The 24,388-nt window shown below is 46.4% G+C and overlaps 1 protein-coding gene across 2 annotated transcripts in view; it reads right to left on the reverse strand.

Moving 5' to 3' along the window:
* ZDHHC14 (zinc finger DHHC-type palmitoyltransferase 14) overlaps positions 1–24,388 on the reverse strand; it is a 267,133-nt gene that overhangs the window by 70,693 nt on the left and 172,052 nt on the right. The window lies entirely within an intron of this gene.

Here is a 24,388-nt window from a genome sequence, read left to right on the forward strand (position 1 = left end):
TATATATATATTCAAAAATACGTGCATAAATATACATTTAAATATATATTTAAAGGTATATTATATATACCCAAAAATATGTTTAAATGTATATTTTAAAAATAATTTCCATATTTTATTTATTGTCTGACCAGCATCTTTCATTATCTTTTAGAACTGGTTTTTTAAATGTTGAAGAAAATACAAATATGTGTATTTTTTAAAGTTTCATTTTATCTTACAATCTGGTTCTTGTCTCTGAGTTCACATTAGAATCACCCAGGGAGCTTTTAAAGTTCCCCTAATGCATGGGCCCAGCCCCAGACCCATTAAATCAGAATTGCCCCCAGGGTGATTCTAATGTGCTGCAGGGTTGAGAACCCCTGCTCTACAGGAAGATAAAACATGGGAGTTTTATTCTCATCTAGACCTCTCCCAGCCCTGTGAGGCCTGCCAGAAAGAATTCGGGGCAGCTAGCTGCGCAGCCAAGAGCAGGAGGCCACAGGGGATGAATAGCAAGAATATCTAAGGTCTTCAGCAGAGACTCTGCAGCCAATAGACAGGCAGGGCTGACCCTAGGGGCTGGAGGAAATCTTGGGAAACTTCATGGTGTTCTCGAAACAGAGTCAGTAGCATTAAAGGTAGCTGTCCCTTTTAATTCATACACACTGAAAGTACACACAATCAGACAGCAATAGTTGCAACATTTGGTAAATTTGCCAAGGGGTAGCAGTGAGTCCAATCACCCACTGAGGCCCCCACAAACAGCCTGAGCAGGAGTTATGGGAAGAGCTTCCGAAACTACTGATGTTTCTGTCCTGCCCTCAGAGTCTGATTTCATCGGCGGGGTACCTTCTGCCATCAGCGTGGTAAAAACTCCCCGGGGATGGTGGTATCTGCAGAGCTGCACCCTCTGCCCGCCCCCCTGCATGGACAGAATCCACCATGCACGCGTCATGATATCAGCGGCCCCTCACCCTTCACCCCAATCTTCTTTAAGAGGAGGACAGAGGCTTGAAAACCTGCCGCAGCCCTTTGGCCTAAGTGTTGGTATTTGTGAAAATACCAACCCCAGTGGTAGGGCAAGCATTTTGAGCGGTTACCAGCCATTTTCTATTCATGGAAAATGAAAGTTCTCCAAGCGGGTTATGGAAGGACAAAACAGAGAGTTCGGGAACACCTGAGGGAGAGAAGGTGGTGGGAGGGCAGGGAAACGGGAAGACTAAGGAGCAGCCCTCTGCTTTACCCCTTGGCTGAGGACAGCCCTTCTACTTAGGATAATTAAACAGCTGCGGAGCCATCCCAAGGAGCCTGGGTGGCCTTGCCAAGCAGGATACCCTCTCTTGGCATGTGTCCCACCTGCCTGGCCCCCCAGTGGCTGCCCTATCAGACATCTCAACGGCTTCTGTAATAAGCAGAAAGCAAAGAGATGACATGGCTGTGTACTTCCCTAAGCATCCGGGTAAAAATAACCTGCTTTGAATACATCAAAGATAAGGTCAGCTCTCCAGAGACCGTGCCAACTGGGTGCCCCTGAGGCCTCAATTAATCATGACTTGGTGCCTCACTGGCCTTATGTCAGCCTGAAATCTACTGTATCAGTTCAGCTCTTGCAAACGTGGGCAGAAACCTAGAAAGCCAGATATAGGTTTAAAAGTAATAATCCAATCAATAAAATTTGTGTTAATTTAGTCAGAAAAGTTTAAAAACTGAATTGTCAAGGACAGTGTTTTAAAAAGCGGGGATGACGCACTCATCCACACCAGAACTACTAAAAAAGTCTGGTCTGAGTAGCAGTGACTTGGAAAAGGATCTGCTTGAACTTCTTAAGACAAAATAGTGATGTTGTAGTTCCAAAGCACATTTTGGAAAGATTAAAACTTTGATACAACGTGAACTGAAGGCTAGAATTCAACAGACATGGTCAACTGAAGCTTAAGACTTAAGCTAAACCCGGGGCGCCTGGGTGGCTCAGTCAGTTGAGCGACTGCCTTCGGCTCAGGTCGTGATCCTAGGGTCCCGGGATGGAGCCCCATGTTGGGCTCTGTGCTCAGCAGGGAGCCTGCTTCTCCCTCTCCCTCTGCCTGCCTGTCTGCCTACGTGTGATCTCCCTCTCTCTCTAATAAATAAATAAAATCTTAAAAAAAAAAAAAAGACTTAAGCTAAACCCCAAAACTCTTTGACTAAATATCTGGAGAGCTGTGCCATCATTAACTGACTGAAGGTCCATAGAACTAGAAAAAAAAAGAAGTCAACTGACATTTAGGACATACGGTTGACCCTTAAACAATGTTGGGGTTGGGGGGCCGACAGTTGCACAGTTGAAAATCCACAGTTGAAAATCCAAGTATAACTTTCGACTCCCCAAAAACTTAATTACTAATAGCCTATTGTTGACCAGAAACCTTACCAATAACATAAAGTTGATGAAGATGTATTTTGTATATTTTATACATTATGTACTGTGTTCTTATAATCAAGGAAGCTAGAAAAAAGAAAATGTTATTAAGAAAATCATGAAGAGAAAGTACATTTACAATACTGTTCTGTATTTATCGGGAAAAAAAAACCCAACACATGTGTAAGTGGGCCCATGCAGTACAAACCCATGTTGTTTGCGGGTCCACTGTATTGACTCTAAGCAAAATACCATGCCGGAGGCCGTGGACGACCCACACATGAACAAACACAGACGTGGGAGCAGAGGGGCCAGCAAGGGGTGCTGCTGGGCTGTCTGACGAGCAGTCTCCTGGCCACTCTGGCCACCCCAGTCCCTCAGAGCCAGCTTGCCTGATGCCAGTCTCACAACCACCTCAGGGCCTCCCATGGGGCATACACGGTCTTTCACGCACCTGACTTGCTCTTGCCATTCAGTCTTACAGAGAGCCTGTGCTAACAGCACCGTGGCCTCCTTGCGCCCCCTTGAATAGGCGATGCTGTTTCCTATTTCCGGGCACGATACCTTCTCCCCTTGGGCCTCCCTTTCCTGCTGTCTGCGTAGATACCCGTCATTCTTAAAGGACCGGTTTGAACTTCTCTTTGTAAGCCGAGCTGTTTCCTCCTTTGGACTTCTACTGTGCAGTTCATGTATGTATATATGATATTCAATCAATAGGTCATGTTGTGCTAGCAGGGGCCAGTCCTGTGCTGGGAGCAGGGGGAGACTCGTGCTCTGCTGGTGGTTCTCACAGGTTGGAGGGAAGACCTGGGACCTTGCTAGGGCAACCAGTACAAGGATCTGCTTTCGGGTCTCCCCCCCAGTTGCTGCTGGAGGGCAGGGACCAGGCCTTGCCCACTTGCATGTTCCCACTGTCCGGCAGAGCTTCTAGCACACAGTAGGTCCTCAAAGCGCATGCTATATGGAAGGCCAATAGTTCTGGCAGGTGGGCACCAAAGATATCCGGATGCCCAGGACTGGTGTCCTCCACACACACACCCCAGTCTGAGCGCCCCTGCCCTTTGTCCTCTGAGCCAGTGACTCTTCCCGCCCTGGGAAGTCCTCTCTCAAGATCTTCCCCTTCTCAAGAGGAGCTCTTGCTCCCCCCAAACGTGTCCCTAGCTGCTGCTGGTCCTGAGGCCCAGCTCGTCTGCGCCACCAGAGAAGGCCGGGCAACTCGGGCGGCCCAACGCCTCAGGGCCCCCCAAAGGTGCCGGTTTTTTCACATAATAAATTCAGCAGCTACCCCAGCCAACAGCTTTCAGGCCTGCCTGCGTCCAGGGTAGGTGTGAATAATAGGGCCTTGAATGCAGGCCTTCAAATACCCCCCTGAGCACAAAGGAAGTTTCTCCTCAGCATTCAGACTGACGCCACTGGCTGGTCATAAAGTCTGTTCCTCGTCCCTGCAGATGATGAACCCCCGTGGCCTACCCCGTGTCACAGGGCAGAGAAGGTGGTGTTCCTGTTCGAATCCTCAATTACCCTGTGTTTTTGGTTTGGGTTTTTGTTGTTGGCAGTAATTGTGCCTCTGCTTCTTGGGGCTGCTCTTTTGTGGTTTAAGTACAGCCATTGAAAAAAGAGTAATTGAAGTCTGCAATAGCTAATGGATAAAGAACACTAGAATTTGGGGGGAGAGACCTCTAACAGTACTTCAAGGTTATATGAGTCAGTATTTCTTAAGGACATTTTTATACGCGTTTTGAAAGAGAACTTAAAAGCTTGAAATGGTCTTTTTCTTCATAAAGGGCCACCCCCCCCCCACCCCGGCCCCTTGCAAATTGTCAGTAGCTGTGGGTGTGGAGGCAGAAACAGTGACAGAATCCCCACCTGGCAGGAATCTCACAATCAGCAAAGAAAGAGGGGGCCTGGGGAGATGGGGAGGGGGGTGCCGTGTGCGCAGTGTGAGTCCAGGGACACAAAGTTTTTCACTCAGAGAGGAGACCCAGGCTTAGCAGAGGTCTTAAGTAAGTTGTTTGTTAATACATACCTATTTCAAAGCCATTCTCTGAATAAGTCTTGTTCTCTTCTTGAAGCAATAATAAATAGGGCACTCACATCCCGAGAGACCCACTTGTCTACCATCTCATTTATTCCTGCTCCAAATTCAGGGAGAAAATTGTTGAACTTTTAAAACCGTAGAACTTCTCCATATAAAGTAACTGAACTCTGCTTTTTTAAAATGCAAAGGGAATGGGGTGCCTGGGTGGCTCAGTTGGTTAAGCATCTGACTCTTGATTTCTGCTCAGGTCATGGTCTCAGGGTCGTGAGATGAAGCCTCACCTGGGGCTCTGCACTCAGCAGGGTGTCTGCTTGAGATTCTCTCCCTCTCCCCCTGCCCCTCCCCCAGTTCGCCTGCTCTCTTTCTAAAATAAATAAATAAAATCTTAAAAAAAAGTAAAATGCAAAGGGAAAAAATCCAAACTTAACAAAAGATGTACATTAAGATTCTTTTCCTTTACCCAAAGGATTTGGAACACCGGGATTCCCTGATGCATTGAAGTTTTATAGACGATTCACCACTGACAGTGTCCTCCAAAGAGGGAGGAACCTCTACTAATAAATGTTGAACTGGAATGAAGGTAAAGCTTCTCTGCACTAGGATAGAAGTCGCAGGGGAAGTGCAATTTGCTTTATACGCAGGTCTTCATGATTATGTCCTTGCGTGCGCTGGAGGACAGCTGTTGGATCTAGTGCATCTGAAATTTCATAAGGCTCATTTCCTTGGTGCTCTGCAGCATCTGGGACACAGACTACCCAACCTCAGAATGGTTATCTATCATGAAGGAAAACGGCTAAGAGCCAATTAACACACACTCTTGGCTAACAGTCTGTAAGCTTCCAAGCCCAAAGGAAAATATTAAAATGATTAGATCTTAGACATCTCAACTATTAAAGCATTAGGGGGGAAAGTAGAGCAAGTCCTCATCTGTCCACAGACATTGGTTAGGTTTCCCCTCGAGGGTAAAATGTGAATATTTTCTCACCAATATACTGGATGGCAGTAGCTTTGCCTCTATAAATCCTTCCATACAAATGTGCATTTGAGGGCTCGGGAAGGGGTGACGGTCCCCAGCCCTCTCCCTCCAGCTGAAATCTCTGCTCTGTCAGTTTGTCTTAAATGTTTATCTTCAAGGGCTAAAAGTGAGGACCGAGGTGAGGCTCATGCAGGCAGAGTTTCAAACCTGAGCCACATGGGCAGGTGGACGGGCGGGCGGGCAGACAGGCGAGTCCCCTCTGCTCTGTGGGGCACATCTCAAGGAGGAGCAGAGAGGGCCTGCAAAGCCGGGAGCAAGAGAACAAGGAAAGCAGGAGCAGGGAACCCGTGGGCAAGCGTGGGCCCCATGTGGGACAGAAGGGGTCCTACCAGGAAGGAAGACATAAGGTATTCAGGGCCCAGCTAGTCTTTCCCAGCTCCTTCACTCACACCATCAACATCTGTGAGTATTGGAGGAACCCTGGTAGGCAACACAGAGCTGGTTCCTGCCTTTGAGGAGTTTACGGTCCAGTGGAGGAGACAGATATTAATTAAGTAATCACACCACTAAATGCGTCATTTTGCATTATGTCCGTTTGAGTCAGAAAAGCAGGGACGTCTGCCTGGTGTGGGGGCTCACCCCAGAAGAAACAGCATTTGAACCAGGATCTGAAGGATGACGAGGGGGACTTCCTTAGGCAATGCCTGTGCATGAGTGTGCAAGTGTGCAGGCACACTGGGGTTAGGAACCAGGTATTTCAGGCAGAGGGAATAGTAACTTGTGTACCGGCCCCAGGACAGGAGGCAGATGGTCTATTCAAGAATCGAAGGGAGGTTAGTGTGACCAGGACACAGTGCCTGGGACAGTCAGAGAGGAAGAAGGCAGGTTCTAGATCACACAGAGCCTGGTGGTCACGTTTGGGATGTTGGCCTTCATCCTAAGTGCAAAAGGAAGCTTAAGTGTTAATTTTTTGCGTCAACTTGGCTAAGCTATGTGCCCGGTTGTTTGGTCAAACACCAGTAAAGATGTTGCTGAGGTGTTTTTAGATGAGATTAACACTTAAATCAGACTTTGAGTAAAGCAAGTAACACCCATAATGTGGGTGGGCCTTGTCCAATCACCTGAAGGCCTCAAGAGCAAAGATTGAGGTTCTCCAAAGTATAAGAAATTCTCTTCAAGACTGCAATGTAAAAATTCTGCCTGTGAAATTTGGACTCAAGACTTCGACACTGACTCTTGCCCGATTTTCCAGCCTGCTGCCCTGCCCCACAAATCTAACTTGCCAGCCCCCATAATCCCTTAAAAATATATTTACATACTCCTGTTGGTTCTCCTTCTCTGGAGAACCCTAAAACAGAAGCCAAGAAGGGTTAAAATGTATGTATAATATAAATGTAGGTAAAATGTAAAATATCACATTGACTGCAGTCTCAGAGATGGGCTGGGGACAGAGGGAAGAGAGACAGCCAGGTAGGAGGGATTTGGAATACAAGCCAGAGATGATGTTAGCTCGTGGGGGCTGTGGTGATGGAGAGAAGTAGACACATTCCAGGAACGTGAAAATGGTAACATCAGTTATTAGCGGATGTGGTAAATGAGAGACAGGTGGGTGTCCAGGATGAGTCTCAGGCTCTGGCTGGCGCAAGGGGACAGACAGGGAGGCAGCATCCCGAGGCAGACAGTGCTGCGTTGTTTTTGTGAAGGTGCAGTGGGGGAATGTGTTAGCAGGTGAGCACTGAGTGGGGGCATATGCAGGCGGGTGCGCACACAGAGCGGGACCTGAGAGGAAGGGCCGAGGCTGGAGATAAATGTCCCTTGGCAACGACAACATCAGAAGCCATCAGAAGGCATGGGGCCGAGGGCTGAGCCCCAAGGCACTCCTACATTTCCAAGCAAGGAGCCCTGGAGCAGCAGAAGGACAGCACAGTGTTGCTGAGTCACTTAGGCTGCTTCAAACACGTTTGGAAAACCCTAACACTGGATTCCCTCTGGGAGATGGACTGGGACATCAGCACCACAAAGGTGCTCGGAATAAAAAAGTGCAAAGAAAACCCGGGGTTTCCCCCAAAGCACTTGGTTCTCCTTCCTTTCAAGGACATTCCCATCCTGTGGGACAAGGAGCATGATGTGACTAGCCGGGACTAGCATGATGGCTAGCCGGGAAAACGCTGGTGTAGGAGGGGGAGGCTCTCGGGGCAATCACGAAGGGGACATGGCTGGGACGGTGGCAGAGAGGATGCAGGGGTGGGTTAGGAGGGAACTGCACTCCCTCGGGGCTGGACAGAGAGCTGGGGACAAAGCTTAGCTAGAGTGTGCAGTGGGCGAAGGGGTCAACCCACTCTGCCCCCGTGCTCGGCCCGTAGGCGCAGGGACAGAAGAGCATGGGGCTGAGCACTGTGAGTCCGGGGCCCGCCCTCAAATGGGTAGAATCGTGGAAGGCTGCAGAGAGCTGGAGAGGGATCCTTCATGCAGGAGTGAAGAGGGCAGTGCTGGGAGAGCTACTACAGACTCCTGGCAATGGGGATCTGGAAGAGGACCTGGAGCAGATCCCCTATAAGGAGACTCGGCTGCCTGCCCTTGCTGGAGGCGTGGGGGGTGCTGAGGGGGTCCTTTTTCCCACGGAGTCTCAAACCCTCCCTGACCGTCCTGCCTTCATGAACAAAGCAGGGCACGCGAGGTCTGCTGCGGGCACCGGGGCTGCCTGTGACCTGCTCAGGCGGAGGAACGGAAAGGGACGGGCACCGAGGCTTTCTGGCTCTGCGGGGGAGTGATGCATAGGCACCCTTCCCTTTGCGGATGTGCCCCACGCCCCTCACAGTCCCGTAAGAGGGTGGAAGTTGGGGGAACAATGAAAGGGCAGCAGGCAGCGGTAGCCTAAGAAAGAGGGGAAGGGTGCGTGCAGACAGCAAACCCATGTTGCACAAAGCAGCCCAGGCTGGGTCTCACCTCTCCCGAACGCGCAGCTGGGTTTGGTCCTAGGAGGTCACTGCGCTTAGAAACCACAAAGGCTTTGAGCTGACTCCGGACTTGGTCATCAAAAGGCTCGTAGGATGGATCTCCCTTAGGAGAGAACTTGGCCAAGGAAAAAGCATTTGTCAGATGAGAACTGTAACAGACACTCTTTAGCCCCATAAGAACTCGAGCACTTAAGGCTTTAACCAGGAACTGAGAAAAAAAACACTGAGATATTTGTAGAGAATTGGGCAAAGCCACCTTTCTCTGTATGCTTCGTAGAAAGTAGAAAAGGGAAGCCTCGGAGGATGAGCTTCCATGCGCTACTCGGTGCTAGCTTCATGCATTCATTCATTATTCTTGTCAAATATCTTTTAGGCCCTGACTGTGTGCTAAACAGTCTTCCAGGTGCCCTGGATACAGTGGTAAGTTAAGTCCTCTGTCCTTTTGTGGCTTATACTCTAGGGAGGGCAGATAAACCCAGAGTACGGATTTTTAAATGTACAAACAAATCACATTTAGTAATATACCTTACACTTGGCTGATGATCAAGGTCACCTAGGGCAGTGATTCTCAACCAGGGGTGATCTTGTGCCCTAGGTAAAATCTGGCTACAGTCAAAAATGTCCGAAGACGTTTTGGTTGTCACAAGCAGGAGGGAATGCTATTGGCATCTAATAAGTTAGGCCCAGGGATGCTGCTAAACATCCTACAATACACAGGACAGCCCCCCCCCCCCCCCCGCCTCCAGCAAAGAACCACCCAGCCCAAGATGTCAGGGGTGCCAAGGACGCAGAACCCTGGCCTGGGGCTTTTCTACTCGAAGTGTGTTCCATGGACCAGCAATAGCAGCATCACCAGGAAGCTTGTTAGAAATGAATAATGCCAGGTGGTTCGGATGCACGTGACAGTTTGAGAAGCACTGCCCAGATGCAAACACTCCTTAGCAAGCAGGACAAAAGACCAGGGGAGTCCCTACGTGCATTCTTTCAGGTACTCTGACATGACAAGCACCACCTGTGAAGGTTTGCTCACTTGGGAGCCTTTTAAAATGCAAAGATTCCTTACTCCTGAAGATTCTGAGGTCCACAGGGTAGGGCCAGAAGAATCAGTATGTTTAGAAAAGCTCCCTGTGGACATCAGATGAAGAGGCTTGGGATGCATGGCAAACATGATGCATATAACAGCTCAACTCTCAGCCTGAGTCTCTGTATCACTAGCTGGAGAATCTCAGCAGTTGGCCTAGGGACATTAGAGAGAGAGAGAGAGAGAGAGAGAGATGTGTGCCATTTATTTTATTTTATTATTATTTTTTTTGATGTGTGCCATTTATAAAGATGCTAACGTTACCCAGAGAGCTGATTTTATCTAGTTAATTATGGAAAATGGAAAGTCGGCCTAATGAAACTGCCAGGCCAGGATTTCAAACGGTGCGTTTTTGTTGCATTTATAATAGTGTAACTTTTTGTTCAAAGACAATCTTAAAAGAACCTGAATATCCAAAATGGGCAAGAATGAAGTGGCTCTGGTTTACATGGATGGGCCCTGCTTGTTTCATGCCCTGGTTCCAGGGGATGCAGTTTGAAAAAGACAACGACTAGTTGAGGTAAGTAGGTCCCTGTTAAATTAAATGTCATTAAAGGAGAGATCTTGTCCACATTTGTATGTGCTCACAGAGTTAAGGAGATGGCTATGAGCGTGAATTTTAACTGTGACCACCGAGTGGTAAACATCATTCTTTGCTCTGTCGCAAAAATAATCCCATGAGTATAAGCCCAAATATTCCTAAAAATAGTTCTGAAAGCGTATGTTCCAGAAAATGGGAACACAGGATGGCATTGGTGAGAGAAGTGTGATTTTTTTTTAATCTGGTAGAGAAAACAGGCCTCAGTTTCTCCACATTTAAACTATGATCCTTTGAGCACCCATAGTTCAGGGGCATTGTAATTCATTGAAAGACCTGAACTGCCAGATGCTATGATGTTCATAGCTATCAAAACTTCTCTTTTGGGGGCCTGCCCAGATCCTCTAGGGCAATATATGTATATATCGCTTTACAATAATTTCTCCATTAAAGTACACAGTGCATTTATAAATAGCACTCACCAGTTCTGCAGCGGCATCCCTCTCCCTCTGTTACTCCCCCTGCTTGTCCTCCATTGCTTTACATTAATTTCTCTTTTGCCTCTATAATTACTATATTATATATATATATCGCTAACTAATGCAATTAAAAACAGAAGAAAAGGAAAGCGCTTAGTAGCTATGACCTTTATAGCTTAACTGAGTTAATCCAAAACATGCTTCTAGCAAAATGAAAATTAATGACTATCTTATTTTTTGCCATACTTTTTTTTCCCACATGGATGCCAAAGCCTTGCCCTTAAATGTAAAAGGAATAAAGGTCACTTCATCCTTGCAATATTTTAATTTCCCTCAAATTTTTTGTCAAAATTCTCTGAGCGCACACACACACCAAACTGCTGTGTGCATATACGAAAATCAATTCTCTCACCGAAGGCCAAAGCTGGAGTTATTCGTGCGTGTTTCTGCTTCATGGGGCATAATCTCTGCATCATCAGAAGCTACTAAATATTGTACAATGATAGAGCTCAGTCTGGGTTGTCAGTGTTTGGAATATTATACAACAAGGAGGTGAAAACAAGGTAAAAACTGGGCACTGAGGCACCTGGGTGGCTCAGTCGGTTAAGCGTCTGCCTTCAGCTCAGGTCATGATCCCCGGGTCCTGGGATTCGAGCCCCGCATTGGGCTCCCTGCTCAGCTGAAAGCCTGCCTCTCCCTCTCCCTCTCCCTCTGTTGCTCCCCCTGCTTGTGTTCTCTCTATCAAATAAATAAATAAAATCTTAAAAAAAAAAAAAAAAACCTGGGCACTGGATACCATGTGGGAGCAAAGCTGTACTTCTCATTATCACGAAGAAAATCTGACATGCTTTTATTGAGGTTTGAGTGGCATCAATATGAGGCCATTAGCAAAGACCAGCTTCTATCTCATTCTGTACAGTAATGTTATCAGATTTTATCTTTAGCACAGAGAAAAAAGGAATTAAGGATGCCACTGCAGAACTGGTGGGTGCTATTTATAAATGCACTGTGTACTTTAATGGACAAAATGCCCATCTATGGTGGTTCTATACTGTTTTCTCTTTTGCCTCTAATCAATACTGATTGGTAAAATTAATAAGAATCTTCAATAAGATCACTAGTATAAATCTATATCTGGGTATCTATGTATCTATTTAAACATCAAAAGCCTATATATATTATATATATATAATATTAGCAATAACCAGTTGGAAACTATAAAGGGATAAAATCCCATTTACTTCAGAAAAAGTAATCACAAGACTCTAGGAATAAACCTAACCAAAAAAATAGTTGGTGGGTTTCAAATGCTGAACCCTATAAAACAAAACTGAAACTTTAAGGAGATTTTGAAAAACATGGAGGAGGGGTGCCTGGGTGGCTCAGTCGGTTAAGTGTCTGCCTTCAGCTCAGGTCATGATCCCTGGGGTCCTGGGATCGAGCCCTGCATGGGGCTCTCTGCTCAGCGGGAAGCCTGTTTCTCCCTCTGCCCTCTGCCTGCAGCTCTCCCTGCTTGTGCTGTCTCTCTCTGTCAAATAAATAAAAAAAATCGTAAAAAAAAAAAAAAAAGAAAAACATGGAGGAGCATTCCACATCCTGGAGTGCACGATTCTGTATTTTAAACATGTCAATTCTTACCAGATTACTTTATGCATCTATTACAATGCCAATCAAAATTCCAATATGATTTGGGGACATTTTGACAGACTGGAAAAAAGGATTCTAAGCTTCATCTGGAAGAATTAAATAGGTGAGAATATTTGCAAAGTAAAAAAAAAAAAATGAGGGGAAATAACTGTCCCAGGAAAAAAGTGAAACATTGAAACAGAATAGAACATTCCCCAAAAAATGCAAATTCTGTAAGATTCAGTATTTGATAAATGCAGCTTTTCAAATCAGTGGGGAAAGCAAGGCTTATTCAATAAATGGAAATAGGATAAATAGCTAATCATTTAGAAGGAAAAAACCCAAAAGTTAGAGCCATATCTCATACCTTATACCAAAATATGTAAACATAAAACATACAAGAACTAGAAAAATGTGCATAAACTTAAGAGTATGGGGGCAGGGAAGAGCTTTCTTTTCTTTCTTTTTTTTTTTTAAGATTTTATTTATTTATTTGACAGAGACATAGCAAAAGAGGGAACACAAGCAGGGGGAGCGGGAGAGGGAGAAGCAGACTCCCCGCGGAGCAGGGAGCCCGATGCGATGCGGGGGCTTGATCCCAGGAACCTGGGATCATGACCTGAGCTGAAGGCAGATGTTTAATGACTGAGCCACCCAGGCGCCCCTGGGGAAGTGCTTTCTAAACATACATGACAAGGCAGCATACATAAAGAAAAGATAGATAACTCTGACTATACAAAAATTTGAAAAACTATATGTCAAAAACTCCATAAAATGCAAATGGTAAAGTAGAAACATTGTTACACACATTAACAAAGAGTAGTATCTTTAAAGAGCTCTTATAAATGATTAAGAAAAAGACAAGTATTCCAATTAAAATGGGGAAAAGAGGTGAACAGGTAATTCACACACAAAGGGAGAACTATGTCAGTAAATCTATTGAAGAAGTTTGCCATTTGGCTGCCCCCAATTTCAAACAAAGTCCCCGGTTAATTTTAAATGATATTTAGTATTGGTGAGAGCAGGGAGAACTGGCATGCTTATGTGCTTTCGGTGAGAATATAAATTAATGTAACCTTTGAGGAACAAGTTGGCCATATATTTCAAAACATTAACAACCTATATATACCTTTGGCAAAGCAAGAGCATCGTTAGACGTCTGACCTCAGGAAATGTCCATGAATGTTGATTGCGACACTGTGTTTTAGTATTAAAAACTGAAATGTCAATAAAAGGGAATTGGTTAAATGAATTGTGATACATGATCATACAATGGATGGCCATCTTAAAGATGGAGGGAATGGTTCATAGTACAGAGCAGGGAAAAAAGTCTGTTTTCAAAATAATAATGCATGACATGAGCCCATATTTGTGTAAAAATATATGCAGAGAAAGACACTGAAAAGATACATCAAAATATTAACCATGGATATCTCTGACTGGCTGGATTAATTAAATTAATTCATTAGCTAAAAAAATAAAGAATTCAATTGGTTCTTTACGCCTCTCAGGGGTTCTACAATCAGTATGTATTACTTTGTAACAAACAAAAAATGTTACTTTTAAAACAGCCCGCAAGAGGCATAAAACATTTGCAAAAGGGCTTGAGATAGTCTGGGTTCCCTCTAATTCATAAATTCAGACGTCAATGGAAATATCTCGGTTGCTTCAGAAAAATACTTTAAATTCATAGATTCAGCAATTGTTTTATTTTTACTTAGTGACTATTTTTCAGCATTTACTGTATACAAGGAACTGTTCTAGGCACTGAGGATAAAGCAATGAACAAAACTTAAAAAACCTCTGCTCTCGGGCAACTGACGTTTTGTACAGGAGGACCAGAAAATAAAAGGCTTTGAGCAGAGGTGACGTTCATCAATAATTTTAGGAAGATGTCCTCTCTGCTCCCCCTAAAGACTGGTTGTGAGCTAGATGTTTCTCAGATTCTTTTTTCATTCCTGTGAGAAGGAGTCTGCTTGACTCATTGGGGCCACTTGCCGCTCGTGGAATTTTAATCCTCCTCCTGGCTCTCCGGCAGCCCATGGTGCTATCTGGGGCCAAGTCATACAATTAGCTCACTTAACGCAGGTTATCTCAGCGTAACATTCATCTCTAGGAACAGCGCCTTCATGCTACTGGGCACTGCATTCTTTCCACTGCCACAACATCAACCAGATTTTGTGCCAAGAGAAAGCAAGGGGAACAGAGAATTCTCCTGGGAGTCAGGAGACTGAGTTATCTTGCCCGCACAGCTACCACTGAGTGAAGTTTGCTGGGCTACCCAGATCTGTGGAACAGGGAGCTGGAGAGATGAGTCATGGGGCTCCTGACCGTTTCCAGGTATAGGATTCTATACGGACGCGTGCCCCCCAGCTTTCTGATTCCACTTGTCTTTGTGCTCTTCATCATGCATGTGACTGAGTCTGGATCACACCGGATAATGTGCCTGTGTTCTCCATGAACTCATTTCTTGTATTTTTGCTTTAGTCCCACAAGCAGATGGTAAATGGGTTGAAAGCACACTGCAGGTAGGTACTCAATAAATGCTTGTTAACCAGCCCTCCATTAAATCGATAACCTCAATGCAACACCTTCCCACTTACAGCAATTACATGAAATTGTTCAAATACTCTCACTTTGGACTGCACCACTGAGGACGTGCTTCTTCTTAACAAGAGCAGCATGGAAGAGCCCCCCTCCCCACAACGGGTCTCTAGCATCTCGCCCCTAGGGCCCCACACTTGCCTTAACGGGCCCACGACGGCCCCCAAAGTTCTCTGGTGCCAGGTCTGAAAAAAGGCCAAGGCTACGGCAAATCAGGCAAGAATGAGTTTCATCTAAACTTGCTTATAAGGTAGGCAGTGGTGATTTTGTCTGCCCTTACTGGGGCTCACCGGTACTTTAATAAAGGACTGTAAGAGCTCTGAATAAAATGTGTCAGGGTGGAACAGAACTCTGATAAAATATTTAATAGCATGCACCTTGTGATCAATAGCAGTGCAGGCTGGATTTTGACAAAAACAAAACAATTTCATTTTTCCTTTGTTCTTTCCAGGGCTCACAATGTGACTCGCGGTGATAGTCAACAACTCTGCTGTTTGGATTGGAGAAGAAAATTGAGTTTCCAGGTCTTGAGATTAGCATTTAATGGTCACCAACTTCTACATACTTAAAAAAAAAATGCATGCATGATATAAAAGACAACCTTTAAATGCCTACAAGTCTCTCTCCAGTCACATGAACATATTGATACTTCTGAATGTGATTATAGTTTTTTTTCTTCCTTTCCGGCAAATAAAGTGTCTTGCTCAGGTCCTAAGTTTGTTGGCATGAAAAGTGAATTAGAAATCTGAGTCTTTATGCCTTTTGCTTCTGATTATCCCCATCATGTGACAGTCAGCAGACGCCAACAGAGACCACCACAAAAGAACCGTAAAGAATATGATGTTTGATTTTTTAACGAAATCAGCTCGTCAGCAGGGTAGAAGTTTCTCAGTTCCTTTGTCAATTAACTTGGAAGAAATACGACTGAGAAATTCTTTGAGTTTCCAGCCCAGTTTCATCTGTGCAAGGGCCCTGATATTCTTAGATATTTGATATTCCCTGACATTCTTTCCATTCTTGGCCCTGCAGACTAATGGATTCCACCCAACAGAGCTGCTCAGAATGGCCCCGTTCGGCCCACCAAAGTCCCTTGTGTTTCACTTTTGTTCAGGCTTCTAGAAGTCTCAGAACTGCAGTGCAGCCCCACAGCCTGGACTAATCCAGAAGGGTGGCCTTCAGAGGCCATTAGCTGCTTGTTTTTGAAACATTCCCCTCACCTGCTGCCCACTCCCTTCCCCGCAGGTCTGGATGACAGAATGTTTGGCCTGAGCCTCTGAGTCCTCATTAGCCCTCAGTCCTGGACAGTGTCCATCAGTGTGTCTCTGCTGGCCAGAGGTAGGTCCAACCCCCACCCCATGGTTTTGTATTCGAAGGCAAGAAACAACCAAATTTGTTCTGGACACACATAGAGCTGTGAAATGGAGATGCTCCACCTGGACAACTCCTTGCTGGGGTATCTGTCTCTCTAATAAGCGTCTTCCAAGAACCAGGTCCTGGAAACAAGAACACATGCTCCCGCTTCAGACAGAAGAAATTCTGCTGGGGGTTGGGGAGGGAACACCCCCACCCACCATATACATCGTCAGAGCAGAGCGATGCAGAAACCAGCCACTCCTGGGCGACCGCATGTCACCCAGACCTGCCCCAGCTCTTCCTCCAGCTCGGAGGCCAGGAGCTGGGGCAGGACCTTCCCAGGAAGCACTTCTAGCTGCTGCCATGTTGTTCCCTGGGGGGCATGGGGTTCCTCCATTCAGTCCTGGCTCAGCTGCCTACCATTTCCTCCAGACTCCAGACTTGTAGCAGGGACAAGGACTCTGCCCTATCCCCCGAGAAATCCCGGGGTCCAGCCCAGTGCTGGGTATCTGCGGGACACTCAGTGGGTCCTTCTAGAGCCAGCAGGTCCTGAGACCATGATCCTCCTGTCTGGGTGGTCCTGGCAGCTGACTGACCTGTCTTACTCCTTTTTTTTTTTTTACCTCCTGCATTAACAAAGAGCTCCTGAGGGGTTTCTAGTCTTTTCCCTGAAGGGCAGAGTGGGTACCTGCGGGAAGGTGGGAGAGGAGGAGGGGACAAAGGATAAGGACTCTCCCCCTGACATCTTCCTAGCTGACATGACCTCCGTTCTCTGAGGAGCCCGTCGAATCTCCATGGTGCTGTCTCTACCTGACGCGTATAAAATGCTCCACATGCATTTGGTGACATTTAAAGGCAGTGAATCTCAAGCATTATGGTGTAAAAAGATCACCTTGGGGAGTGTGCTAGAAGCAGATTGCCAGGCCCCACTTCCTAGAGACGCTCTGTGGGTTTAGGTTGGGGCCTGAGGATCTGCATTTAATGACAGGAGGTCTGCAGACCTGAGGGTGACAGTGGCTTAAGGATTCCCCCTCCCTCCCGCTGTGTAAGTATCTGCTTCCAGACCCTCTCCTGGGATCCCCCACCCCACATCTCCCTAGAGACGCTGCCCGGGGAGCCCAAGCCATAGCTCCCGTGGTCTCCCTACCCCCAGGCCGCTAATGGAAACCGGGGGCCTGCACAGAGTGGCCAAAGGCAATGCCCCTCTGGTAGTTAGGAGCCAAGTCTGGGAGCTCCGCTGGCCCTTCTCACGGTTCTCATGGTTAGGGGGTCCTGGACCCTGCCTCCTGCCCTCGCTGCCCTGGCCCGTGGGTCTCAGGGTCATCATGGACTCACAGGCTCTTCCTGTGGGGCTCAGAGGCCCACTTCAGGTGTGAGCGCCCCACGGGCAGCTGCGCAGCCTCCTCACACTGAACCTCCTGACCCTTCCCTGCAAGCAGTTCTCGGAGCTGAGGAAGCAAAACGGTTTTGTCTGATGTATTATAAACACCCGTGTTTCTCACTTAACCCCGCAGAAGCCTCAGATACTAAGAGAAAAAAAGTAAGACTCCAAGAATCTCTCTATGTTCCATGTTTAACTTTCACCTTCAACTCAACCGTCCAAGAGCAATGTCGCGGAGCATCTACTCTGTGCCAGGCACGTGCGCACAGCTTGTGTCCCTTCGATGACAAAGTGAGGGCAGCTGCTGTGTCCTCTGCATCCCCCACAGTTATCCTAGCGTAGGATAGTGGGTCTCACATTTGGGACTTTAAGCAATACACGTGTCTAGTGGGGACCCCAACTGCTGGATCAGAATCTCCAGAAGTCTCTGACGTGTGTAAATACGTTTTATGATCAAAAAGTAATACACAGGGATGTCTGGGTGGCTCAGTCGGTGAAGCGTCTGCCTTTGGCTAAGGTCATGATCCCAGGGTCCTGAGATCGAGCCCCGTGTCAGGCTCCTTGCTCGGCTGGGAGTCTACTTCTCCCTCTCCCCCTGCTGCTCCCCCAGCATGGGCACTCTCTCTCTCTCTCTCTGTCTCTGACAAATAAAATCTTTTTTTAAAAAAGTAATATACATATGGTAAAAAAAAATAGTATCATGTAAAATTTTAAAACCTCCATGGGAACTCTAATCTGCACGGACAATGGAAACCCTTGGCCTAGGCTACCCCTTGGCACCTGCCGCTACTCAGCTGGTACTGGATGAAAACTCGGACACTAAAGCCTTCTGCTCTGTGAGCCTGCCCGCCCCATCCATCTAAGGCACATTTCTCCCAGTCACAGGCGTATTGTCCTGAGCAAAGCATAGTAAGTACCAGATCCCAGGGGAAGCTGCAAGGGCCGCTCTCAGTCACGATGCTGAAGCGGAGTCCTCTAAAGGACAGTCCTTGCATGGGGCCAGCTAACACATCCGAGCTCTGAGCACCAGGCTCCCCCAAAACGTCTCCCTGCTATGTATCCATTTTTCAGTTTTAGTTTCTTAGGGGCTTCGATTCTAAACATGTCATTAGAGCTTGTTCAATGTCTTCTTTTTTTTTTTTCTCCTCTGAGCTTGTTCAATTTCTTACTTCTTGTGTTCTAGCAGATTTACAATGAGACACAGGGGCCAACACAGTGCTCTACATCTTGCTTGTATAAACAGTTGGCTGCTTTCAGGTTCTGCAGGTTAATGCACGGGCTCCTCATCACACTTCTGGGAGGCAGGCAAGATCACTGGATCCCATTATCCAGGCGAGGACAGGAAGCCCCAAGAGAGATTTGCCACGTCCAGGCAACTAGCAAGCAGTCTGGCTTAATGAATGTTGTGAGGATACCTATTAGAGTTTATGTAATGATACCTAGTGCTTTTTTCTGATTATAAAGATAATACATGATAATCATAGAGAATTTGGAATATCAGAATAAACAAAGGGAAAAAGTAAAATCACTTGTCAGTCTAACCACAAAGAAAAATCTTTTTATGTTTCTTCCCATTTTTCTATGGTTATGCATATATTATCATTTATATACATTTTTACATTTTGCATATTTTCATTTGATGTATCAAGATCATTTTTGTAAGTTATTAAATATTTTATATATGTTTTTATTTTAGAGAGAGAGAGAACAAGAGCATGAGCAGGGGGAGGGGCAGAGGGAGAGGACCTCAAACAGACTGCCTGCTGAGCCAGGAGCTGGTCATGGGGCTCAATCTCAGGACCCTGAGCCACCCAGGTGCCCCAGTCATTAAGTATTTTTGAAATTAGCATTTTCATGACTTCCTTGCTAACAGTAATTACAGAAGTATACAATTGTTCATTTATCCATTTTCTACTATTGTACATTTAAATTGCTCCTAATTTTTTATGTTATTTTTTTTAAAGATTTTATTTGTTTATTAGAGAGAGAGAGAACAAGCACAAGCAGGGGGAGCAGCAGAGGGAGAGGGAGAAGCGGGGCTCTCCTGCTCAGTGGGGAGCCTGACTCGGGGCTCAATCTCAGGACCCCGGGATCATGACCCGAGCCGAAGGCAGACGCTTAACCGACTGAGCCACCCAGGCACCCCAATTTTTTTTACACTATTATAAATAATTCTGCAATGAACATCTTCATGTTTATTTTTCAAGTTAGGTTTAAATTTTGCTCCTCAAAGCTCTATGAAGTGGGTACCTATTTCAATTTCCTTTTATATTGGATTTCTTCCATCATTTTGTTATTTTGGCTCTCACATTAATTTCTAAAACTTGATACAAAGTGGAAAGACAGCTCCTCATGCTCCTTCTACCAATTCCAGGTCTCTGAAAGCTTTTCTTCCAGACTCTTCGGTGGGCAAAACATTTATAACTGGCCTACTACAAAATAATATTCACGGCACCCTGGAGCTTGAGACGAGGAAAGACAAAACAGTGAAATAAATGGTTTAAGGAGTACTTTACTGAGAAATTAGGATGTGACCATGAAACATGAACACCATTTTCCTTCCAGAGAAAGGTTCCTTCTACGGTGGCAGAGGGGTTTGTCAGATTCTACAGTTCTGTCAAATCCTACTTTGTCAGATTCCTGCCACCAGCATGAGCACGGAGCGGCTGCCAAAGCAGCTCTGCATTTAATGGCCAATCATACCTACAGAAAGAGGCAAGGGGCTGATTCTGGAGCGGGGTTTTTCACGGCACTTGCGGGGGAGCTGAGCTATCTTGGGGAAAAGAGCATCAGCGTGGAGGGCGGCCAGCTGCGGCCAAGTCAGCCGCCCCGCACGGACAGCTATGGGGACACCTGCTTCAGAAGGCTGCCAGGCAGCCAGGTGCCTGGGCTGGAACCCGCCGGTCACAGAGAGATGGCACTACCTCTGCTGGCCACCTGTGTCCAGTGAATCACCTCTGCAATCTGCTTCTGTAATCACCATCAGACTCTCTGTGTCCATAATTGCCAAAATATGCAAATAGTTATTAAAATATTGATGAAAGAAAACCTACAACCATTCATCATCACAGAATAGCAGTTGTTAACTGCTTTTATATCGGGAGAGCTTCGTGGGAAGCCTGAAAAACCTCTCCATCATCACACTGTTTGTGTGTTTGGGGGCTGTAATAATTCTGAAGTATGACTAGAATCAGAAGTGCCCACTTGCATTTCTATCAAAGAGTTGGAGGAGAAAGCCAGCGTCTGGGGACTGGGAACTGGGTGGCCCTCCCCAAAGGTCACATTTCCAGATGTTTTCACTCTGGTATATTTTTGGCCAGGAAAGAAAAGGAATCTCCAGCAAGGAAGAGAAATCTCCATTCCATATTACTGGAACTCTGCGATGTTGTTTTATACCCCCAAAGTTCACTTGGTGATTTTTGCAAAATGCCAGACCAATACTTTTTATTTTAGTAATGACTCCCTAGAACCACCCTGTGCACTGTCAAGTGGAAAAATGGAATCATAAAGACCTGAAATGAGGATCTTAGACAGAAGAAATAAAACCAAAAACACAATTCTGAGTCTTCCATTGCTTTAGCCTGAATCCAGTCTTCCCTTATTGATGGGCTGTTGCTTTTCTTATATCAGAAATTCCTCCTTCCCACAAACTTGGATTCCATTTTAGCACCGAAGTTATTAGTTTTGTTTTCCTCTGGAATTGGTAACGGCTGGATGTGAGAGCCCTCTGGATGGGCCGCTCTTGTCACTAAATGGCCCATCTGGGGCTCTCTGGGTGATGGATGGTTCTTAAACAGTTTCCCTCTGGTAATGCAAACCAGCCAAGGCGCAAAATGAACCACAAACTTGCATTCGTGCACACCACGCATCAGTCTTATGGGAACGAGAGTGACGTAGATGTCACCAACCAGCCTTTTTCTGGAATAGTGGCATTGCAGTTGGGAGTTTTAGACGCTGCTGTCCAACATGGCGGCCACCACCCCCTGCAGCTCCTGAGCGCTCAGAATGTGGCTTGTCTGAATTGGGATGTTTTGCGAGTGTAAAATACACACCAGATTTGAAAGATTTAGTACAAAAAGGAGAATATAAAATATCTCCAAGTATTGATTACCTGTTCAAATGAGAATACTCTGAAGAACTGGGTGAAATAAAAATATTATTAAAATCAATTTCACTGTTTCTTTTTACTAGTATACAGTGGCTACCAGAGTGACATGCTTGCATTTGTAGCCCACAGTGTATTTCTATGATATGGTGCTGGTTTAAGTGGTCAAAAACATCCATTGGAAATTAATGGAAAATCTCTATACGTTATTTATTAGGGTGGCGGTGGGAAGGGCCAGTCCCAGTACTCTGTCTGGATGTGCACAGCATGAGCCCTCACGCTGGTGTGGATCCTTCATTTCTAGTCTAGTCTATTTGCTCTCAGACCCAACTATTGTTCTTGCTTTTCTCAGTGGTATGGGAATGAAATTAGGAAGTCTGCAGAGATGGGTCCCGCTCACAAGAGGTGTACCACAAACCCTTTAAGTATCTTGACGCTGAAGTTATTTTTAGAGCTAACTTCACAAATAAGAACCACCAAAGCCCTGCTCCTGGAATAAAATTTTGCTTTTTGCTCAGTCTCCAACCTAACACAATACTGGACACATATCTAACTGCACAGCTCCATCAAATGTGAAAATCCACTCTTCAGCCCTGACCGCACAATTTCTGTCCATTTATATAAAGACCCTCACATATTGGATGATGCATTGAGACTAAAATCCCAACATGGCAAAAATCAAGTTTCTCTGTCTCTTATCAGAGCAGCCCCTGTGAATTCTAAGAGACCCACACTTCTCTCCCAGGGCCACCCTCCAACCCTCACCCCTCGTCTCTGTACCTGCCACAGCCTTCCCGAGAATGTCTGGCTCCATCTTCTCCCTCTCCAAAACCTCCTCGATCACCTCTGGAGAAATTTCCGTCACGGCTACAGTGCGCACGGAGCTCTACTAGGGCCCCACACGTACAGCATCTCATTCAGCTCTCCCCCTCACCTGCAGGACAGGCAGTATTATACCGTCCCTGGTCCAGAGAAGGGGACCCCGAGGCCGGAGGGCCAAGCAGTCAGCCCAGATCACAGCCGTGAGTGGCAACGTCAAGGTCCTGGCCGCCTGCCTCCAGGCCTTTCCATGCAGCTCGGCTTCACGTCTCTCATGCAGCAATCCCTCTGCACCTAGTTCCCTGACACAAACCAGCCTCCTCTCTAATTCAAGCCTCCCACCGCTCAATTTTCCTTTTGGCTCCCCCACCCCCCCACCTCTTGCTGGCTTTAGCTCACCTGGAACCCACCTGGGCCACCCTTGGCCCGTTCTCCCTCCGGGGCAACCTTCTCCTCCCAACACCTTCTGCCAAGCCCAGGCCTGCCCGAAGGCCTCAGCTGTCACCTCCTGCTCAAAGCCCATTAGCAGCCTGGCACCCACTGTCCCTATCCTTAGGGCCGAAGGAACTGACCTCTTTGCTTAGGACTCTTCATCTTTCACCTCTTCAGCTTTCCTTTGAAATCGGAGAACCTTTTTGACTCTTCATACAAATTCCTGATGTTTTCACAAATGAGGGCAAATGTTTTTATTCCTTTCAAACCTTGCTTGACCCCCTGGATTCCAGACCCACCCCTGCCCAGTGGTGAGGAGAATGCCATCACCTGGCTCCGCCTCAAGGAACCCATGCCCCCCGCCCAGTGGGTACGTGTGTGGGCTCAGCCACCAGGCGGGGCTTAACTCGTGGCTCTGCTATTTGCTAGCTGAGAGACTTTGGGAAGTTACTGGTCCCCTTCAAGCCTCAGTTTCTCCAGCTGCAAAATGGTAAAATAATCACAGCACCTGAGAAGTACTTCTACTGGGAGAAGTGAATTAGCATGCGGCACACATGAAAACAATCTGTGCTAGACACCTGTTGGCCATGCTCAGTCTTCCCTGCGGCTGCTCTCCAGCCTGAGCAGGGATTACCTGCTGCTAACTAAATCCATTATTTATTACTCCTTACTCTGTGTACACCACCCAGGCCAGTCAAAGAAATCTAGTTCGGGTCCCTCTATTTCCCTTTCCCGTCATTCGTTTCTGAAAGAACACCTCCCTTCTACTCTCTGCCCCTCCACCCCACCATCTCCTCAGTCAATTCATGTCCTCCTGTCTTCTGAAATCCAGCTCAGATTTGTTTTCCCCAGAAAATCTCTCTTGATTCTCTCCTCAGCTCGTGGTTTCCTCCATCCTCCCAAATTCAGGTTACGTTACATCTGGGGTTCTCAACCCGGGGTGACTTTTGCCACTCCCCCGGGGCACTTGGCACTGTCAGGAGACAATCTGATTGGGGTAGGGGGTGCTAAACATGGGGGGTGGCATCTAGAGGGTTAAGGGGCGGGATGCTGCTAAGCATCTTGCGAACACAGGACATCCCCCACCCCCACCGCACAAAGAATTCTCTGGCCCCAAAATGTCCATAGTGCACAGACTGTCAACCCTGGGTCAGTGTTGATGTTCCTGTTTAACAACAACAACAACAGCCTTCTTGGCTGTTCGCAAGCCAAGGAGAGATGCCTCAGGAGAAACTAAACCTGGTAACACCTAGATCTTGGGCTTCATAGCCTCTAGAACTGTGAAAAAATAAATTTCTGTTGTTAAAAAAAGAAAAAAAAAACGCTTCAGTGGTTTCATTGGTGCCTGCCAGCCAACAATTTCTTCTGATTCTTCCACGGTACTTAAGACAGTGCTGTGCTTAAAATAGATTGATTAATTGATAATGATTAATTTTCTAACTAAACAGCGAGCCAGGAATATTTTTCATCAAATGTCTGGGGTATGTCATCACAAGATGAAAAATAGCCACATAAATGTTTGAAACATCCTGTGCTGGTTGAGAGAAAAACACAGAAGTCTAGTCACCAAGTCCAAGTTTGTCCCACCACAGGAGGGGCTGGGGGAGTCAGAGAGCCCCCCC

Source organism: Phoca vitulina, unplaced genomic scaffold (assembly GCF_004348235.1).
Source record: "Phoca vitulina isolate PV1807 unplaced genomic scaffold, GSC_HSeal_1.0 scaffold9, whole genome shotgun sequence".
Classification (NCBI taxonomy): Eukaryota; Metazoa; Chordata; class Mammalia; order Carnivora; family Phocidae; genus Phoca; species Phoca vitulina.